This window comes from Molothrus aeneus, chromosome 8, assembly GCF_037042795.1.
Source record: "Molothrus aeneus isolate 106 chromosome 8, BPBGC_Maene_1.0, whole genome shotgun sequence".
Lineage (NCBI taxonomy): Eukaryota > Metazoa > Chordata > Aves > Passeriformes > Icteridae > Molothrus > Molothrus aeneus.
This window is the reverse complement of record NC_089653.1, coordinates 18,130,302-18,152,289: the sequence shown is the minus strand read 5'-3', so window position 1 is coordinate 18,152,289 and position 21,988 is coordinate 18,130,302. Positions and strand designations below refer to the sequence as shown.

Here is a 21,988-nt window from a genome sequence, read left to right as displayed (position 1 = left end):
GAAACTACACCATTAATTACCAATTAGTACAGCAATACAGCAATAGTCTGTTCTGTTGTCCCATTTCTCCTAGACTTCAGTAGTGCCCGATGCTCTGCCCCAGTGTATGGGGTTTGCATGGCCAGGTCTCAGTAGCAGGGGGACTAGAGGGGTGGTTCTGTGAGAAGCTGCCAGAAGCTTCCTCTGTGTCCAGCAGAGGCAATGCCAGCCTGTGCCAAGATGGACACCGCTGGCCAAGGCTGCCCAGTCAGGAGTGATGGAACACCTCTGTGCTAACAGCTTGTACTGGGCCTGGCTCAGCTCAGCTCCTTCTCCCACAGCAGCCCCCACAGTGCTGTGCTCTGCACTGGCAGCTACAAAGGGCTTGGTAACACACCAGAGTTCTGGCTCTTACTGAGCAGAGCTGGCAGCATCAGCTCTCCAACATTCCCCTCATCAAGGGGCTGGGGGTGGCCAAGATCCTGGGAGGGCACACAACTAGGCCAGCTGATCCAAATTAAAAAGAAATATGCCTTACCATATGGCAGAAGTTCCCAAAAATAGGAAGAGTTTGAGAATTTTCATTCTTTAAATAAGAATATTAGCCTTCAGAAGCACTGCTGTGCACCGTACACTAGCACTGGGGGATCTGCCTACAAAGAGCTGTGATGAGAGATTTTCTGAAAAAAACTAAGAAGAATTTCAAATAAACTAAAACAGGGGGAGAATAAAGTATCCTTCATCACATCAAGGTTTTGTGATTTTCCCACAATGCCATGCTAGTATTAACAAAACCTTTTTATGTCCAATATAATCTTATTATAAACTGAACTGTCTTTTTTCTTCCACCATCTTGACACCTAAGTGGCACAAGAACCTTGTAATGCTTTTTTTTTAAAAAAGTAAAAGAAATCCTGTCTATTGTTCAACAAGGATGAGTTTTGTACTGCTGCAACTGTGCAAATAAAAGTGACCCACTGCTGGAAGGCTCCGCTGCTCATTAAATGAGCCACTGCCGTGCACAAGGACCTTCCTCTCACTGGGTGTCTCCTGCGTAGTCACTTCTTGGCACAAAATTAAACAAGTGAACCTAGCCCACACCTTTCTAATAAACCTTTTTTAGTTTATCATGTTACTACTCTTCTGTGAAGGTGACCAGGATGTTTGTCACCACCCAAAACACAATGAACAATGCAGAATTTACCAAGATTTATGGTGGTTGGCATGTCAGCCATGGCATTCACTTTTACTGTTTCCATAGTAAAACTTAACATTAGGATTACATCTTCAAAACTGTGTATTTTTACATGGTACTGCAAGTAAGCATTGTGACTCGAACTTACTCCATCATCTTAGGTGTTAAAGCTACTAAAGAATACATCTAGGATTCTAAAGCACATGCCATCCCTAACACCAGATTTCCTACACAATTCTCTCAAGAGTCACACATGAGCAGCTGCATTCACATATTAAAATACTACAGGTTCATATCAGGACAGCTGCTTTGTTAAGATACAAAACACTCACTCTGGGTTGTAACTGTCTGTATTGCTCACCTCACTTTCACTAAGACCTCTGGTTGGTTTTGCTAAATAGACAAATATGTAAGAACTTACAGAAACAAATGAGATGCAGAACATCTTCTAAAGGCAGCAGAAGCATTAAAGAGAGATTTATGGCCCTGTTCCTTTCTTCCAGCTGCCATTAGTCCTGCCCCTCTGCAGTGATGGACTGCCACTGTGACCAGCTGGAACTCAGAGCTGGTTTGCTCCATGAAGCCACTTGCTGGGATAACCACACTCCAGCTAAGCATTAGGAACCATCACCAACCCAGAAGCTGCTAACTTGTTACTGCAACACAGAAAGCAAGACCTGGACTAATTTCAGCTGGCTACCAAGCTGCTGATCACCTGCTGTTTCTTTGGAGATGGGGTTCTAAGTTCATCATAGTGATCACAGGCATGACAGGTACCATAAGCCTTTTTTTTTTGGCCTTTATGCTAGCCGAGAAGCACTTCTCACCTAGTCGGCTGGAAAGTTCAATGCAGGGCAGAAAAATCCGTATTGCCACCATCAGACTTGAACTAAGATGCTCATCACAACTCACTACTCTTCCCAACTTGTAACAGTTCTGAGCAACCTGGTTTACCTAAATCACTGTGCCTTTGTTTTGCCAACTTCCTCAAGCTACTTGGAAAACAGGAGTTTTAAAATCCATAAACAGCAGAATTAGAATATGGCTTGGAAGCAACCTCTGTAGATTATCTACAAAACAAGTAGAATTTCAAATTTGTATCATCTCAGGCTGCTCTGGACCTTGTTGAATCTAAAGTCTGTATGGATGAAGACTTCACGGCCCTTGTGGGCTCTTGATCTGTAAGCGGGGCTGACTGCTATGTTAAGACATTAATTCCCTCATAACCTACTGAAACTTCCATTTTTATGTCTTGCAGCCATTGATTCATTCAGAGGGGCAAGTGGCTCCATCACCTCTCTAACGCCTTGCTTAAAGCTGGTAAAATGCAGCAATTATGTTCTCCCTCATAATCCAGTCCTTTGTGCACCCTCAGGTACTCAAGCTCCCACCCACGTGCAGAAGCCAGGGCTGCATTCCCCCGTGTGTCTCTCCCACAGCGGGGCTGTGTGTGACCCCAGCAGCCCTGCAGGGAAGTGTCACAGCTGGGAACAGTTCCTGCTGCTCGGGCCCTGCCCCTTGCAGCCCAGGCTTTAATCACCCTTTAGGGCAGCAGGGGCACAGTGCTGACTCCCGCCCAGCAGGAGCCCCAGCTCCTCTTCTGCAGCAACCAACAGCTGAAGAATCATTTTCATTTTATAAACATGGGCAATTCCATTACTTCTGAGATTCCAGTAGGAAACAGGATACCCCCTGTTCATCATTCTTATTTCACAAATATCGAAACACCAGACTTGAGACATTCGAGACATTTCAACTTTTGTTCAGCAGATAATGAGAAAGGTAAATGCTTGAATAGATACAGACTACAATAATGGAACACTTTAACTATAGTTCACAGGTCAAAGAATAAATAAATGTCTGAGTTAAGACATTTTCCTGCGCACTATATATAAATATATATATATATATATATGTATATATATATAAAATGAAAAAATTCTTAATATAGCATCAGTAAAGTAATGGAAGATTGTCAGAGTTGTGTGCTTGTCTTCATTTTCTTAAACACTCAAAAATCAATAATTACAGCAAACAAGCTGTCCAGTAGCACTGCAGAATCAATGTGTGCCCTTTTGGTTAAAGTGTACACACAAATGAGCTTATATACAGTATTTGCTTTGTTACCAACACAAGTGACCATTGAGCTGAAGTATATTTTTCTGTCAGTCCTCATTTTACCATTAGTCTGCAATATTCAGCTAAGAATGATTAATAAGCATCCCATCTGTTCACATATCAAGTAGCATTTATCCAACAATAAAAATGACAGTATGGGCAACAATAGTTTTAGCATCAAGCTTACAGGCAATCAATTTGAAGAGAAAAAGAATCAAGAATTAGTCCTTAATAACTTAGAAGAAAATATCATTTAAGGAGAAATCTGTAGTTGTTAATTATAAGCTTGGCACACCAAGATCGTTATCTGTTCACACACAAGAATACCTTAAAAAGTGTTTCAGAGTCCATGGCAAAACTGTGGTGAATTTCACAGCAGGCAAGCAACATAAGTAGGCTCAACTGGATTTTTAAAGAGCTTTCAAATGCCAAGACATCTTTCCATAACATAAACGGAAGCTTGTTTCTGCAGCTTTTGAATTAAGGACTAAGGGATTTCTTAAAGGAACCATTTACAGCAATAAACATTTAGCCTTTATTAAAAAACAACAAGGCTCAAAACAAGATTGGTCTAATTTCCAAAGTGGAACACTATATATAGAGAAAATAACAAATACAGTAAAACTCTATACATACAGAGCCCTTTTGTTGTCAAGGAGAGGGATTGGGAGGGTGGGAAATGAAGGTTAAGAAATAGCACTCCATACTTTTCAGGAGACTATTAAAAAGGACATATATATTCATCCAGAATGCTGGATCAATCTTCAGAAATGAGGAGCTAAACGTGTAGTTTCCATGCATCTTTTAAACAATGAGCATCCAAATAATTTAGGCAGCTGAGGAAGGATGAAAAGAAAACCAAGACATATATATATAGTAAATACCCATTTCAGGCAAATAATAAATCCAGTTGTTACCATCCTGAAACATTTATTCTTTAATATTTGCATAACAATTCCACCCAAGGCATTTGCAAAGAAGCTTACACCTGCACACCTAATAAGCCACCAAAAGACTTGGTCCTTAAAGAGCAGAGTTAAAAGTAAAAATGCAAAATCCACACACAACAGGCAACTTTATTTCTGCCTAGAACACACAGTCCAAAAACTACAGGACCTGGAACCCTCTTAGATCACCTTACTAATATTTCTGATTTAGAAGTCTCCATGAAGTATATGGTAGCCTACAAAACTACACTGAAAGCTCATGCAAGCCACTGGTCCAGAAAACTTGGGAACTTTTGCAGCGGAAGACATTAAAATGCTTTGTTTCAGAGTACAAGTTTGTACATCCTCTGCAATTAGTTTTGGTTCAGTAGATACTTCTCTATTTCTCTTCTCCTATCGCACTTTTCCCCAGCTAGCCTTGAAAACCATCAAGATCTGCAGGCAGTCTGCAATGTGTCTGGTGGTCCCTGCCCTGGCATCCCATGTTATGCATCCTACCACCAAACTAGCCTGTATTACACATCTTTGAATCAAGTGGGGCAAAAATGGAAGATGGCTGTGCCGAGAGACTGTGATCAAAGCAGGGGACTATTTGAAATTCAACATTTTTATTAGCTACAATCAGAAGAATCAAGAGCTTCGCTTCATTACATACAAGGAATGCTCAAGTCAGTGAAATCGCTTTGACAGCACCCTTAAATAAGTTTGGCCCAGATTCATTTCATGTTGCAGTTTAAACCATTTCCAAGTTATCTAACACACGGATATACCCGCAGACACATACTGCCGCACGTCAGTTCCTATTCTGCCCTGCAAGTGCATTTGTTGGCACCTTCAGAACTGAGACCAGGTCTCACCTGACTGCAATACCATCTCCACACCTGTAAAGTCTCCACACCTGTAAGTAAAACCCAGCTGCAATGAGTAGGCTTGCTCAATTCCACATGCACATGCCCTAGGGCAAGTAATACTTTCCATCCCCGAACAAGCATAACACCCTTTGTGTTTGTATTATCAGATAGGCCAAAGCGTGTAGGATTTGTCGATTGCCTGAAAGCCTTCAGCAAGCCTGTTCTGTACAACAGTTCCGTTCAACACCACACCATATGTGCAAAACCATTATTGTAGCTAGGGAGTGGAACAAATAATCAAGTGGAATTTGTTTTTGTAGGTTAATAAAGAAGCTCAGATCAAACTTCAGTGATGGAACCGCTCCAGGTAGAAAGGCATAAAGAAACAGGAAGGAAAGCTGGACGTAACGACACAGAAATCAAAAGCAAAAGAAATACTGCAAAGGGACAGCTCACCCTTTGAAAGAAATTTAATAATTAAAAGGCAAAAGAACCAAAGACATTGCCGGTCACCGCCAGCCCGTGCATCTAGACCAGTTACATTATCCCAGAGAAGTATCTTTTGCTTTAAGAGGCATTTTTAAGAACAAGGTCACGGTAGGGCTGCATTCCCACCACCCCGCCCTATAACGCTCCTTCCCCGAGGACGGAGCGGCCAGCTCGGCCTGCCCGGGTGCCCCCGCTCCCGGGAGGAGGAGGAGGAGCCCCGCGCCGAGCCTCCTGCCCCTCCTGCCACACCAACAAAGAGGTCCCCGCCATTATCCGCCCGCACCTCTGCCGGCCCCCCGGCCCCGAGCAGGCACGGAAGGTCCCCGGGCCGGAGTGCCCCGCACCGCCGCCCGCCCCCGGGCAAGGGCACGGCCGGCCCCGGCTCCCTTCCCGCCCGCCGAAACGTAAACAAAACCGCCCGACCCGGGCCGGGCCCCGCGGTGCGGCCGCTGTCCGCCCCGCCCCGGGACTGCGCCGCTGCCCTCCACCGCTCCCGAGGGCTGCCCCCGGCCCCGCTCACCGACCACCGCCTCCGGCCTCGGCCGCTGAGTAATGAGCCGGACCCGGGCCGCGCACAGGCTCCGCGCTCCGCCCGCCGCGGCTGCGGCTGCGCCGCCCCTGCGCTCGCCCCGCCCCGCCCGGCTCGGCGCTGCCCCGCTCCGCCGCCCGCCCGGGGCCCGGGGCCCAGCCCCGCCGCCTCCAACCCGCCCGGTTCCCGCTGCCCCCGGCCCCCACCGCCCCCGGCCCGCCTGGCTCCCACCGCGTCCCTGCGGGGCTTTGGCGCCCCGGGCCCGCGCATCCCTGCTGGGAACCAGCGTCGCTCTGCCTCCTCCGCGCCCTTTCCCTGGAGCTATTCCTTTCCTGGATTACGCCCGGTAGCCAGAGCTCTCTTCCTGCTGTGACTTTCATGAAATATTTGCATGTTTTCAGGCCTTTGCCCTGCGCTCCGTGCCAGTGGCTGGCACGCTCCCTCGCAGCCTGGCATGGGTGCCGCTCGCTGACACCGTTCAGGCCTTGGCAGCTCCCGCTTCCCGCTGCACGCCTGGCATGGCAGTGCTTTACCTCATCATTGAGCTTCTGGAGTGGTGTAACATCCTCTTGGTCTGTGTCTGGTTTAGTGCAGTTCTTCCTCTAAATCATTAGGGGAATTCTCTTGACTTTTTCATACTATTGCCTTTGGTTTCTGGCACCTGACATGAGTACTCTCTCTCCTTAGACTTTAAATATTTTGCTTTTTATTTTTATATAATTTTTTATATCATTGGGGGGGTTGTTTGTTTGTTTGTTTTTGTTTTTCCTTTTCTTCAGGAAGGTCTCTGCTTAGAGACAAAAGGAGGCCACTCAGCAAGCTGCAGCAAGCCTTTGTATATTTTTACTGCAAAAAACAGGCCCTATGAGCAGTATTTAAAAATACATACAATCTGCCAGGTAGGCACAGGGTCCTGTGAAAACAGACATTTCACGTTTAATTCACTGTCAAACATGTGGCCTGTGTAACATTTTTGAAGATGCCAATCTATCAAGATTTTTGTTGATGACAGCTTTTATCCCTCCTTAATAAGCATAGACTTTTACATGTTAAAGGCAGTACTTTAGAATATTCCCACTATCTTGGTGTTTAAAGGTTCACCTCCATAATTCTGTCCATACCTACTCATACGCCCAATTTGGTGACAATACTGCATGCTGCCCTTAAAATTCTCCCTTAATTTAAGCAATTTCTTTCCATATGTTAAAGTGGTTCTTTTACAGATTTCCACAGGCAGATATATGATGCCTCCTTTATATCTACACATGAAAAACCCCCAAAAAAACAAAAACTAGTGCTCAGACTGCCACCAGTCCTCCTTAGGTGCCTCTGGGCTCTGTCTAAGACACACCTCCCACATTACCTCTGATCATTTCCGCAGGACATCCCCCAAAAAGAATTAACCAACTTTTAGCTCCAAGGCTTTTTCTTACTGCAGTGTGTTAGATCAGACCCAGACATTTCATTCCCTTCCATGTTTACATATGCCAACCGCAAAGTTCAGAAGGCACAAGGGGCAATATGAATGCCCAAAGTACACAGCAGGCAAAACTTTATCTGGATAAGTCATATTCATCTTGGCCAGGTAATTAGAACAGCCTGCAGATTGAGGTCTTGGCACCTTCAGATGTTGATTTGTGTTGGCACATAGACTTCCAGTGTTAACCTCTGGTCTCTGCACAGTAAGAAACAGGTGAGGTGACATCATGTTCAGCCAGGTCAGTTATTTGCAACAAGTCCCATGTTCTTACAGAACTCATGTTATCCAAATGATTTTGAGAGAGTCATTGTTCCTGATCATCCCATCTGATGTAGAATTGCACTCAGATTTGCAAGTGCAGGACAACAGTCCCTTTAAAGTACCATGTGTTGTTTTTCTGAGGATCCACATTTGTCACATTTCTTTTTTCCTTTAAGGTATAATCAAACTCTTAAGATTTTAAAGTTAATGCTTTTAGAAAGAGACATATTTCTGAGTGACTTTTTAAAACTAGTCCTTACAACCTTATATACAATCAGCATCTATTGCCATCTTGAGTGTAAAGCTAATAAGCAACAGAAATAATGATGCAGAAATTATACAAAAAGATCAGTTTCGTGTTGTAAAGCATGATAGTAGAGGCTGGAAAATACGTAAAGGTAGTATGAATGAAAACTCTTAAAGGAAGAATTTAATTCCATAAATTTGCTGTTTACCAGTACATTGTTTTAAAAATAAAGATAATATGATAGATAAGCTATAAAGTTCCTGTACAGTATGGAAAATTTGCAAGACATCAAAATAGTAACTCTTCAAGTAAGAACAAAAAGTTCCTTTGATTGTGTGTATAACCCATTTTTGAAACAAGTCCCTATATAAGAAAATGAAACTTTGAGAATGTCACTGAGCATCACTATAGTATTGTTTTCAAGCATTGCAGAAGTATTTTCTTATAAACATTATGGCTACATTATAAACTCCACGATTACATATGTCTAGGTAGAAACTGTTTTCTGGATTGTCCTTACTGATATCCAAGAAAATACAAAACTAAATTCCTAATAACCATGAAAGTAAACAGGTATTTTGAAACAAAATCACCATTTTTCTCTGGACCTCTCAACAGATCAGAAGGATACAGCAGAGAGCAGGAGTATGAATTCATTAGGACATGAATGAACATACAGACAGCCAGACAGAAGATTCATATTACTTCATAGAGAATCAGTAGCAGAAAGGGGAAAACATTTGGAGAACAATACAAAGAGAGAAGACTGTGGAAAAAAGTGTGGCTTCCTGCAGGGGTCAGATCTTTTCAGCAAGGACTGGCCCTGCTGAGGCCCCAGAAGGACATAAACCTGACAGGAGTTTTGGTGATAAGTTTGACAAGGTGCACAGTAAATAGTGAGAAAAGCTGAAAGGTGGTAAGGGTCTCTTTGGAAAAATATTGGGAATCACCAACCTCAGAACTTGAATCTTCCTTTTCAAAATAAATATGAAATTTTATATATCAGAAGAATCTGATGAGGAATCAGGTTTGTTTTGTAATAAAAACTCCAAAATTGAATCGGTGAACAATCTGGAGCCTGAAAATCAACCTCTGCCTACATGCAATTGTTAATCACTCTCTTACCTCCTCAGTTTCAGTGTTTATGTAGCAGTAGTCTTGGATTTGGACTGCTGCTTTAAATTAAGTGGTTGTTCAGTGTTTAATAAATATTTGGATTTAAAAAGTGTCAGTAAAATCTGAATTATGTCAAAATACTACAAACTTTCTCACTCCCCTGCACTGGTATACAAGTAGGTTTATGAACATTAAAGTGTTTAGATTCAGCAGTCATGAAATTACATCCAAAATGTAGTTTTGTCTTTTTTTAATATTTTCATTAACTTGTCAATTACCATACGTGGGGTAGTAAACAACATTTTAGCATATTGATGTTTATAAACTGCAAAGCAAAAAATTCAGACTCAAATCTTTGGAGACAAGGAAATAGATCTCAACGTCTGACACAAATTCTGATGTACAAAAATCAGAATGTCAAAAATGAGATTCTGTAACATAAAATAACGTGTTGAAACATAGAAGGAGTATTCATTTTTGTTCACAAAGCATCCATAGTAAAGAACAGTGATTTATATTTGCACCAGAATGGATTAGCATAGCAACTCAGCTGGGTGGGACTGTAGTGAACATCGCCTCAGTCAAAGGGAAGGTGTTTGAAAGAGCCACTTTGTCAAGAAGAGATCAGTAGGAATTGTGGGTGCTCAGGGAACCCAGTTTTTCCTAGCTTGGGCTTGAGAAGCCACAGCCAGGATCAACATCCATATGCTCTTGTGCAAACAGATTGATAAATACTGCTTGCTGAGCCAGATAGATATACGTGGAAAGGCAATACCAACTATGAAAGTTTTTAGAAAATTCTGGAAGTAATACAAATATAAATAAGTAAAGCATTTTTAGTAATAATATCTTTATGAAACATTTTTTTCATCATTGGTTGTGGAAAAGAAGCTGCATTTCACAGAAGAAAGTGAAATGGAAATTTGCTAGCAAACCCCAAATTGATAGAGGTATTACAGCCTGGAAAGGTGTAGAAAAAAATCACACCTACTAATTGTTGATGAATGCAGCTGATGTTAAAATGTTTCCTTTTAACATTGAAAATAATCAATGAAAGAAACGTTGTAACAGCTAGATTTTAAAAATTAATTCTGTCTTGCAAAGCACTATGAAATCAACTCCAAGTAACAACTAGAGTGACCTGTATTCCCTCTTTAAATGGAACTAGAAACAGGCAGTAGTTGCAAAATGCCGTTATACATTTGGTTTCTGACTGTCAGCAAATAATTATGAACTAGAGCAAATATTTTTGCTATTAGTAGCCAACCTGAATGGAGCACTTTCTGGCTTGAGCAAATGTAAGAGGAGGCAAGCAGCCACCATGGGGCACCCTGCGACAGGTTACAGCGGGAATGGGAAGGTGGGACCATGCTCACGGCTGATACTGAAGCTCAGACATTTCTGCACATCTAGTCAGAAATTTTGTTCTCTCAAATACCATTTATGCTATCAACCCCTTCTTTGGTGTTCCTAAAAAGTTCTTCCTCAGCTGCCATAATTCCACGTACAGACAATTTGTATTAATTGTTGCACTGAGTAAATAGGCAGCAAAGTATCTGCAATCCTTAGACATATTCAGCCAATTGGAAATTGTTTGTGGAGGCATGTGTAGGTAAACTGTTAGAAAATAGTGTTTATGGGGTCACATACCTCATATTTCCACACACTGACATTAACACAGCACAGGGTGCTCTTTATTTACACTACTATTCAATAGAAATTTTTCATAGGCAAATTCAATAAAAGTTCTTGGGATTTGGCATTACCTTTCTAAATTACATACTGGCATCCCTTCCTGCACCCTTATCAATGAAGAATTAGTATTTGGCTTTCTAAGAATAATTCCAGAGCAAAGGGCACTTTCAGGATTCAGAACAAGGCCATTGGAAATTTTATATCAGCTTTTTCTTCCTTTTTATTACAAAGTGATCATGATTGGAAAATCTCTCTCTTCATGGTTTCTGCTACATGAGACCATCCAAAGTTGTGTTATTCATCCCTGACCTTGCCCTTCTGGTTAAAAAAAAAAAAAAAAGAAAAAAGATTTCCCAGGAGTGCATCAATTCTTGTCTAAGTTTTTAACTATCAACTCCTAAATGCAAACATCCATTTTAGGTTAGATAACATGTCATACATTATCTCTGAAAAGAGCTGGAAAAAATTAAATTGGCCAACATCAATTATCTTATATCCTGTCTAAATGCTCGTTGAATCTAGCACTGCATATAGTGATTCCAATACAAAACCTGAAAAGTTCAGAAAATAGTTCTGAAAAATAAGAGACAGTGAGATAAATAGTAGGTAGAGGAGGAACACAGACAATTTAATGTCTTTTGACTTGGTAAATCTTAGGATTTTACCAAAGCATTTTGAAGATACTTGATAGTGTGTGTTTAGACTATACTGCACAAAACCTTACTGAGCACTCAATGAACCACATTAGGCAAAATAAGGAGGATAACTTCAATAGTAAATGATCCCCTGTGGGTGAAACTGTACTCTTTATGCTAGTTTGGTGCCTGCACACCAATAGCACCCTGTGACGAGTTATGCACACTCCTAGGATTTTGAAATGAAGATATATTTTGATCACTTCAGCTATTGTAAAGAAAAACTACTTTTACTCTATAAATAAAGTGTTAATATGATATACACAAGTATATGTTAATGTACACAGGCTTCATTGTAGTGACAAAGCATAAAATATAGAAAATCTCTGTTGCAAAAGAGAGAAAAAAATTTTTTCCCCTTACCACCAGTGTCCATGTCCTTGCTGGGTAAAATGGCTATTGTTCATTAAACTATGCATTGATTATATACATGGAACTCCTTCCCATATCCCAGAAACCTTTAGAACTTCAGTCTTTCTTTCCTCAGATTAATGGTTTGAACTTATTTTGTAATTTAGAAAGTGGCTCCATTACAGTCTGAGAGCATTTGGCATTAAACAGTAATCACTTCACAGCCTCTCTTCTTGTATCCTAGAGGGATGCATTGGAGGATGTATCATAGGAATACTGGCCTCCCATTGAATTACTTCTGGGATCAGAAGAGCTGTAATCAGGTGTCACAAACAGGAGCTATTTGTTCAATAATGTTTTCTTACCTCACATCACATCTCAAAAACAGTGTAAGAAGCAAAAGCAAATTAAACATACTGAACTCTAAGTGGTATTTTAATTGGGTCTCATCCATTCATAGAACTTTCTAAAGATTTAGAAAGTCCCAGAGGTTTGAGCCAGACTTTGCCAGCTAAGGACAATTTTCTTAAGGAAAACTAGTTGCTGTCATGAGTGGCAATAAGAGTTATGCTGCCTTCCTGCACTCTTCATACACAAACTTAGAAACAAACTCCAATACACCTCCCCTCCCAGTTTAGTGGTATTTTTTAATTATGTTAGGAATTATTTCTTAAAGGCAAACAGGCTGTTCAGATACTGGCCTCTTGCCTTTTTTAATTTTTTTTTTAAACTGAGCGTAGGGTTACACAAATCAGATGTAATTCCCCCTAAGATAATGCTGTGAAACACCCCTGACAGCAAAGACCAGAACAAGAGCATAAACTCACCTCCTGTATTACTTTGCTAAGCTAAATATAGATGACTGGACCATCTGCTTAGAAGCCGTGATGGAAATTAAACTTTAGTTGCACATCTAGTAGACATAGGGATGAAGCATGGAAGTGGTTAGGTCCTGTTGTATGACTTAAGAAGATCCAAAAAAAAAGGGGGATTCCCTGATTTTTCTGAAAGCTCAAGCTCTGACAGCTCAAGCAGTCCATGATCTGTTTCATGGGACCCCAAAGTAAAACTAGTTAAAACTTAACAGAAGCAATTCTCATTAACAGAAACCACAGGCCCAAGCTGTGATTGTAGTTTTGACAGCTTGCTTGTACCACCATCAACTCAGAAGTAAATAGTAATCTTCACCTTTATGTAAACTTTAAGAGCTTCCCACACTTCAGCTTCTGTGGGATAAAAAGGCATTAATGTCAGAGAATAATTGGATTCTAGCCATTGCCAGTTCTCAGAAAGCTGGGAGGAACATAAGGGAGATTCTAAGCCTCCATCCAGCAGTTCCTTCACTGGGATAAAAAGCCTTTCATCTTGTTAACCTTCTTTCATAGTGATCTAGTTACATAAACTTTGCTGCAATTACATACATGTCACCTGTACACCTATCAATAGATAAACAGAAGGAATTCAGCTGAAGCTCTCATACTGTATATTTTGAGTTTATGAGTCTGAAATACTGCTTTGTTTCAAATCTGTAGGTTGTAAGTGATTTTTTTTAAATGGCTGCTTTCAATAACTACTTACAATAAAGAAGGAACCATGGGTGAGAGTTTGATCTCACAAATCTGGAACTGCTGCTTACACCAACAGAGCTACCACAGGTTTGCAATTGCATGTTTTCATGAGAAGAATCATCAAGTCTTTTCTTAGAGCAATAGAACATAAATTCTTTAGGAACTTTGATTAGTTAATCAAATCAGCATTTCCACCTGACTTAACAGAGGCATGTTCACAAACACATTATTTCTAGCAAAATGATTCAACAAGGCACACACCCTGTTAACTCTGCAAACAGCATTGTACACACACCTACTTAAATCAAATTTGGTAGCTACAAATGCACCTCTAAAAATAACTTCCTATCTCCTCCCCACTCATTACCTGGGAAAGGAGCAGTCACAAACTTCTGTGTTGCTTTTGTCCTGCAGTGTGACTGTGTCAGACAATAAGCAAAATGCTTCCTGAGCTGCATCAATGCTCAGATTTTACTTTTTTCATTAATAGCCTTTTGCTGATCTGTTGGTATCTGGATCCACAAATTCAAAACATGAAGAGCAGTATCAGTCTAATGATCACAGGAGAAGGCAACAAATAGTTTCTTTTGGTAAGGTTTATCAATAAGTTTTCATTTTCCAACTCCAGCATGTTCTGTTTGGGACATCTCAGATGTGAGACCTTTCATTCTATTTTTATTCTTGCCTGCAGTCCTGTTAAACTTCCTGTCAGATCAGATTTATGACTTCTGAACCAAGCCAGAATTTATAAAAAATAGTTGTATTTTGCTGCTTATCCAGAGAAGGATATGAAAGGATGGGTGATGTACCCAGTGGGAGAATTCAGCAAAATATACGTTTTCTGTGATATTTTGGATAAGGCTATATTGCACATCCAAGTGTCAAAAGAGAGGATTTACAGCCATTGAGATGATGAAAACCTGAATAAATTTTCTTTAAAGACAAATAAAGAAGTCCATAGCTTGTATATTTTCCTCAAAAGCACACAATAACACTCATACACAGGGAGGGTTGACTAAACTCCATGTGAAATCCAGAGTGTGGCCTAGGAACAACAGCGGCAATATTCACAGTGATTGAGAAAGAAAAAAGGAAATATGAGGCTGGTTTGTTCTTTTTTTTCCCATGTTGAACTTAAATGACTAGTTGCATGCAGTTAAGCAATGAAAGAAATCCAAGATTTTCATTTTGACGTGATCAAGGAAATCTACACTACAATAATCTGTGAGATATTGCCATAAGGATTGTAGATGAAAATGCATTTGCAAATTCCATTGTTCAGGGACAAAATACAGGGAGAACAATTAAACAAATGAAGATTTGTGGACTTATACAAAAACTAAAAAAAATAGAATTAAAGAGAAACAGAGCTGGGAAAAGTGGAGGAATAACTAATGTGAAGAGCTTACTGAATAAGTCCAGTCAAACTCTCTTCTGTTTTACTAAGGTTTTGTTTTCCCTTCACTTCTTACAGCCAGCTCACAGTTGCCCTGCAGCATCCCAAGAGCTCCCTCTTCCCTGCTCTGAGCATAGCTGCACCCTCCTGTAATTAACAAAAAAATTTCAGACTGGACAATATTAAAAAAATTATCAAATTTCCTTCCTTCAGTTTTAGGTTGGTTTATTTTCCTGCCAGGTAGACCCATCAAAATCTTATCTGCATTGTTTATTGAGTCTGGAGGATTTTGCTGCTCATAAAAGACACACTCACCCCTCAGACCATCAGTCTCTGCTTTGGTTGTGCTGTTGCTCCCTGGATTGGCTGGGGGCTGAAAGTGACATCAGCCTACGGGGTTTAGACCTAATGCTCCCGTGTGCGTCAGGTAATCCAATTGAGCCCTTGTAAGTTGACAGACCCAGAGGTTTATACTGAGCCACTTCCTAAAAGCTGATTCTCATTACCTGCCAAGTGAACTACCAGGGGAAAAAAAAAGAAAAAAGAAAGAAAGAAAAAAAAAGGAAGGAGTGTAAACAGCCTTAGCAGATATGACATTGCCATCAACTTCAAACCAGGAGCTGCTAGGTTTGGCTTGCAAGTAAGAGAAGGAACTTTACTTGCTTAGCCACTTGCCAGACCACACAGTGCTTAGTTACAGATACAAACAAAGCAAGAGAAACAAAGGAAGAAAGGGGGAAAGAAAGAGAGAAGACAGAAGGTAAGAAAGAGAGAGAGAAAAATCCAAGAAACAGGAGTCCAATAAAGAACTGAATATGTTTCATGTTACATTTACAACTATTATGGTCTAAACAACCATTATTGGGCAAAAACATAGAAGATTAGAGACTATTCTGGATGCGGCATCTGTCCAACTTGTACAGGTAGGTTCTTACGTGTTTCTCTTAATCTCATTATCAATTAAATAAGTATTAAATCTCTCATTTTCTTGGCTTTGTACAGCAGTATCTAATATTTACCTTGTTGTTTGAGTTTTTTACATTAAATCTCATTTCATTTCCTCTTAGATCATTAGCCAATTCTGATTAGTAGGCTACTTGTTTGTATGAGAAATGATAATATAGAGCTGACTGGATTGTCATCCAGAATGTCACTGCTCAGTCCCTCTTGCCTTCTTTGGGAGTTAGAAACATTCACCTACCACAGAATTGTACTGTTAAAAAATCAGGGTACCTCAGCATAGTCTTGTTTCCTATTGAAGGCAAAGAAGTGGAAGGCACTAAAGTGTTTCTGCTCTTACGGCAGGGATAAGTGTTTGTTTGCATAACACAGCTGACATGATTCTGGAAAACATGTTTAAGTACATTATTTTTTCATGGATTTTTACTAAGTACTATTATTTTGGAAAGAGCACTGAACTCCAAACAGCAGAAAGATTACCAGTGATTACAACCTGTGACTAAAGACTCTTAACCAAGAAACTGCTTTCCTAATTTCTCCTCCACTGCTCTTCAATGTTTTTAGCAAGTCCCTACATTACAGTTTGCAGTTTCTAAAATAAAAGCAACAGTTTGCAGTTTCTAAAATAAAAGCAACCTCATTTTCTGGACGTTTTCTCATGGGCATCATAATCATTACTGATCTAGAAATTTATAGATGTAGATTCCAGAGGAATACAAATACTGATAATTTACCATTTACACGTAAAGTGTATTATTAATGATGGGAAAACACATCATCCTCAATGATGTGGTAAAATAAGAGACTGAGTCCTTCTCAAGTAAAAGAACCAGTCAACATCAGAATCAAGATCAGAAGCTTTGAATATCTCTCTTCTGCAAGCAAAGGTGTAACTGTGGCACTGTCAGAACTCAAGAACTCGCTTTAACAATAAGCAAACCACAGCAGCATTGATTACAATAGGATTAGATGTGAGAAGCTATGGAGAGACTTTGGGAAGACTGGACAATATAATCTAAAATCTTAGTTCTTCATCTTTCATTTAACACATTTTTCTTTTGTATACCTGAAGAAGCTGGTGTACAGCCTGCTGAGATTCTTTTACCTGTGTTGTGGTGTTACCTATTAACCTCAGCATCAGCATTTCATTTGACCCTTCATTCCCTGTCCCTATGTCTGGCACGAGGCTGCCTCATTTCAGAGAATTAATAATGCCTTAAAAAGGACATAAATCAATTACTTTAAAAGAGAAACATTACCATGGTGTTTGAGTTCTACTGCCCTACTATTTCTGGCACTGCAGCAGCAGAGAGCTTTGAAGCTTCAATCTTTGAAGTGCTAGAACAATGTAGATAATGTATTAGATATATTAGATTTAATTCTGGGCCACCAGTCAGGTCTACTCTTATGTAGAATGAGCTTTTATGAAAGGTGCATGTAAAAAAGCACAGAAAAGTAGCACCTGGCTACTTTAGAGGCAGTAGCTATCTATCATAGACAGATATTCTATGAGATCCTTGGCATTTGGCATCAGCTGGGGCAGAGAAAAAGCGGCATATAAACTTAGCAAGAATGAAGATAGTACAACTTTCTTTTGATTGCAGTTATCCAGTGATATCTTTGTAGGCACTTCTATTGAAAGAATATCTACTTGCAAACTGACTGCAGACTGTAACATTTTCCTCTGAAATTCACTAGTAGGTTCCTTTTAAAGAGAGAGGAAATAGGAATTTGACCCTATAAGTCTGATTTTGTAGGATGCTGGGTTTTTCTAAATTTTCTTTTGTTATCAATAACATTTTGTGTCTTTAAGGAACAATGTCCATATGTCTTGTAATAAAGTCAAATTTTTAGCACCCTTACCACCCAGCTCATGAAATTCCCACCCAGAGGCACATACCTAGACTATTGAGGAACTAGATTTCAACTCTCTCCTTCGAAGATTAGACTGTTCAGAGGCTGTTCCACCTCATGTGAAGTTTATGATTTCCTAGAAAAGAAATTAATCTCTCTGTAGCAGTGAAATTTTATCCCACTTCAGTGCTGAATAACTTGCAATAGTCTGGTTAATTGTCCTATTTATTTAGGTACATGCTTCTAGAAAGGAAATAAAATAATTTATAACAGAGAGTGAAAAAATACCATATAATGAAGGCTTCACTTCAGCTATAATTTCTGGGACACAATCTTTCCAAAGCAAGTTCATGCTTTAGCAACAAGGAAACTCCCTTACTGACTTGTCATTGTTTGCAGATTTGGCTCTGCCTTACTTTATTTGAACAGAAGTTTTAAACAGCATTTTAAGTGTTTATTCCAATTATAAACCCACACATTTCCAGCCCATATTTCAGAGAGTTAAATTTCATATTTAATGAGATTCATGTCTCTGGTATGAGGAATATTGTGTTTTCTCTACAAAATTATAACAAATTTACAGTGAGTTAGAGTATAAAATTTGTATGTGGAATATATGTGAATAAATGTGGTTATGATGTAAATTAATTTTAAAGGAAAATTTGCAAAAGATGTGCTCTTTTCAGTCTTTTAAAACTTTGCACATAGTTAAAATTTGTTCTAATCAGATGGACAAGCAGTAGGTTGTTCTTAAGTAAGGAAAAAGAAAATATTCAGCTTTTTTATCCAGTTACTATGCTTATGTATCCAGATAAAAACCATAATATCATGAATGATAGCATGTATCCAGAACTCTTTAAATGTATATAAAAGGGTTACTGGATTTGGCCCAATATCTATGATATACAGAAGAGGCTCAGAGTTTAATGTAGACATTTAAGAAAGTCTAAAGTACACAAGGCAGGCACCTTCTGTCCCCAGAGTCTTTCCCTTTCCATTTCTCTAAAATATGCATACATTTATGACTGAGATACTTAAGATACGACATTTATTTTCAATAGAGTTTTTTTCTGTATTTCCCCTAAAATTATCAGTAACAATTTGGTGATAGCAACAACAAGTTGAATTACCTTAATACAGTTTGAACTGTACTTAAATATATTTTAAGAATTTACTTGGGTTTTCAATTTTACATGCTCTAGATTAATATTGCCTGTAAAGCAAATATATTTAGTTGTCATTTTTTAGTAAAATATTTCTATACTATATTTTTATAACTTTGATTTTTCTTATGGAAGAACACTCTTCTTCAAGAACAGAATACAACCTGAAGTATTAAATCAGAACAATCATCAACATAACAGATGTAATCAGACCCTATTCAAAGCTCATGATTATAGGCTAATGTGATCATCTTCTTTCCTCTTGCACGTTACAGTTTTGTGGGTTGTTATGAATCAGATGAAAACCAAAAAAGATTTAGAGTTGTCACTTGCAGTTGGATCACAGCTTTCATTGATTCTTCAGGATCTTCTAAATACCTAGTCCTAAATATTTTGGAGACCAACATCTCTCAAAATCTCAATACAGTATTCAAATTTACAGGATTTCAGTTGGGGTTTTTTTTTAGTGTTTGGGGGTTTTTTAAGAAGCAAAAGATGAAACCCCGAGGAACAAAGAATTGTGATCCTCATGTGAAAACTGTTCATTTAAGAATATTTCAGTGTAGACACTTCAGTGCAGCAAAATTATTTCACTGATCCCAAACTGTCTGTGGAGACCCAGAATCAGATTAATACATATGTGTTTTGGAATAATCTTGTGCCTTCATAAAAAGCAAGTCATATCTTCCCATTTTAATTCAGAAATTATTATCTATATCAAACATTTAATCTCTATGCACGCTAAGATAACTTTAAATTTCAAAATTGTCTCGACATTCAATTTTTTAACTATATGATCTTTAAGGGCATAAAGGAAATCAGTTAAGTATTTTCCTAGATATACTTCCTACTAAATGCAGGTTCATGCCAAATGCTGTTCCTGCCACCATGACTCAGAGGAGTCAGAGACAGAGAGACTGATACATCATTCCTTCTCTATTGGTGACCACAGAAAAGACTCAGAACAGGTTGTTCATAAATTCTGTAAATCTACTTTGAAATTAACAGAGATTATTTCAAAACTATAGCTCAATCCCATTTTTATCCTATTTTTAATTCTCCTAATTTTGTATTCCAAATTTGATTTATTATGCATCCAGTCTTGAGATAGGCTACAAGAACTTTTCTTAGTATATTAGGAATACTTGATATCAAACAATGATTTTCCTCCCTTAGTGAGATACTATTTGTGCTTTGATTTACATCTATTCCTCCATGCATTTTCAGCCCCTTTTGATGAAGTTTCTGAACTTTTGTGTCATAAAGATGTAAAGATACAAATTTATCCCTGCTCTTAAATATAAGGCACTTCAAAGCAATGTGTTACAGTCAGTTATTAACGTTTGATGGTGAGAATCACATAGAAAAAAACAAGAGATAGGAAAGCCAGACTGATTTTACCTTGGTGGAGGTCCTTACCTGGGTAGGGTCAGAAATTACATTACTTGATATGTAATTAACCCACTGTCCAGCACTCTGGTCAAGTAAAAGGATGCTGACTTGCTGACTAAAAATGCATTTTCATTGTAATTTTTCATTTTAAAAGATCTTTCAGAATTAGCAAGTCTGTCTCGTTCATCTGTCTCTATGGAACCCTTTTCAGTACTTATTAGCCCTCCAGTATCCTAGAAAAGTGTCACTTCAAGTTTCCATATTTCCTGGTCTTGAAAGCAGATTGCTTGAAGTCTTGCTGACCAGCACCTGAGGTCCTGTGGATAATTCCCTTCTTTCAGAAAGTTTTCTTTTCCCCCAGTGCATCTTGCTGCCACTAATACAAGAAGTTCTGCCTTTTGCTGTTCTGAGGATTGAGCACCCTTGGGTTTGGTCATTTTTAAGGTGCTTTTAGACTATCAGGCAGCACCTGAGACCTAAAAGGGACTGCTAACAGAGCTAAGAAATTGGGAGTACAACAGATGAAAGGGATAGAAGGCCAAGGAAAATACCGTGTCTAGAGAAAGATGCCTAAAGACCATCTCTTTAGAGACTTGTGTCTATTTCTATCAGTATGTCCTTCAATGCCAACTAGAAGACACAATTCCATGTCTCTAAAATTGCCCTTGAAAATGACAGATGGATTCTCAGGCATTGCAGATAAATTAAGCACAATCTGTATTAGCCAACTCCAGGTGTGTTCAAGTGTAGTGGGTTCAGCTTCCATGGACTGTTATGAGTAGGGAACTTTTCCGAGATACAGTGGTGCAAATGGAAGAAGTTACACTCCAAGTTCCTCTCACTTTTCTGTCAGTACACACCTACACTCCTTTAGTGAGGTTCATGGCCAATGCTAGCAACCACTCGGGTCTTTCAGAGCACCTGGTTAAGGGGCCCCTCTCTGGCTCACTCCAGTCAAATCAATTTGTCACCTCATTATAATAGAGGGGCTGTGATGGGTATATATGTTCAAACCATAAATAGGCCTTCTCAGACAGAATTGTTTACAAAATTTACATTTGTTTACACCTTCCAGCAATATAAGAATTGGTTAAGTTTACAGATAAGTATTTTGCTTTATACACACACAGAGCAATGAAACAGAACTGGAAATTCAGTCAAACAAAAGCAAGACCTCTGCATAAACAGCTTCCAGGCAGTAAAAATTTGAAAGACCTTTCTGATTTGATAGAAGCCCTTCCAGTTCACAGAATGCTTGATTCCTACCAAGGTTAATCCTTTGTTGTTGTTGTAATTGCTGTTGCTGTATTTATACACGAACTATTTTGCCAGAGTTCTCATTTCCAGTTGTTCTTCAGGATGTCCAGATGGGGCAAATCTGTTCTTGCTTCATGCCTTTACAAATAAACCAGAAACAAACTTGACTCCATATTTTCGAAAACTAAATGTGATTTCTCCTTTCTCATAATCTTCTTCACTGGTGTGTCCTATGATCTCCTTTCATCTTTTTTCACCATCATCCAGATAATGGATTGACTTTCATGCCATGAAATTTATGGTACTGGCAAACCTACTCCCCAGTAAATTCCCTCTGATAAGTGGGAATGAAAAGGGCTGTCATGTAGTTAGAAATCCAGTTGACCCATTCCTCTTGAAGATATTTAATGCACTTGACTGTGTTTGCTAAGGGAAGGTCAGTTTT

General features: G+C 39.3%; 1 protein-coding gene across 6 annotated transcripts in view; it reads right to left on the bottom strand.

Annotated features, from left to right (window-relative positions):
* MAPK8 (mitogen-activated protein kinase 8) overlaps nucleotides 1–21,988 on the bottom strand; it is a 170,558-nt gene that overhangs the window by 34,068 nt on the left and 114,502 nt on the right. For 2 of the 6 annotated variants that reach the window (XM_066555121.1, XM_066555126.1), the window contains exon 1: nucleotides 6,100–6,164. The exons of 2 other annotated variants lie outside the window; for them this stretch is intronic. The gene's annotated coding sequence lies outside the window, so the exon portion shown is untranslated. Of the gene's footprint in view, nucleotides 1–6,099; nucleotides 6,192–21,988 lie in introns of those variants that run through there. 2 more of the 6 variants (XM_066555122.1, XM_066555127.1) reach the window with 2 other exon arrangements.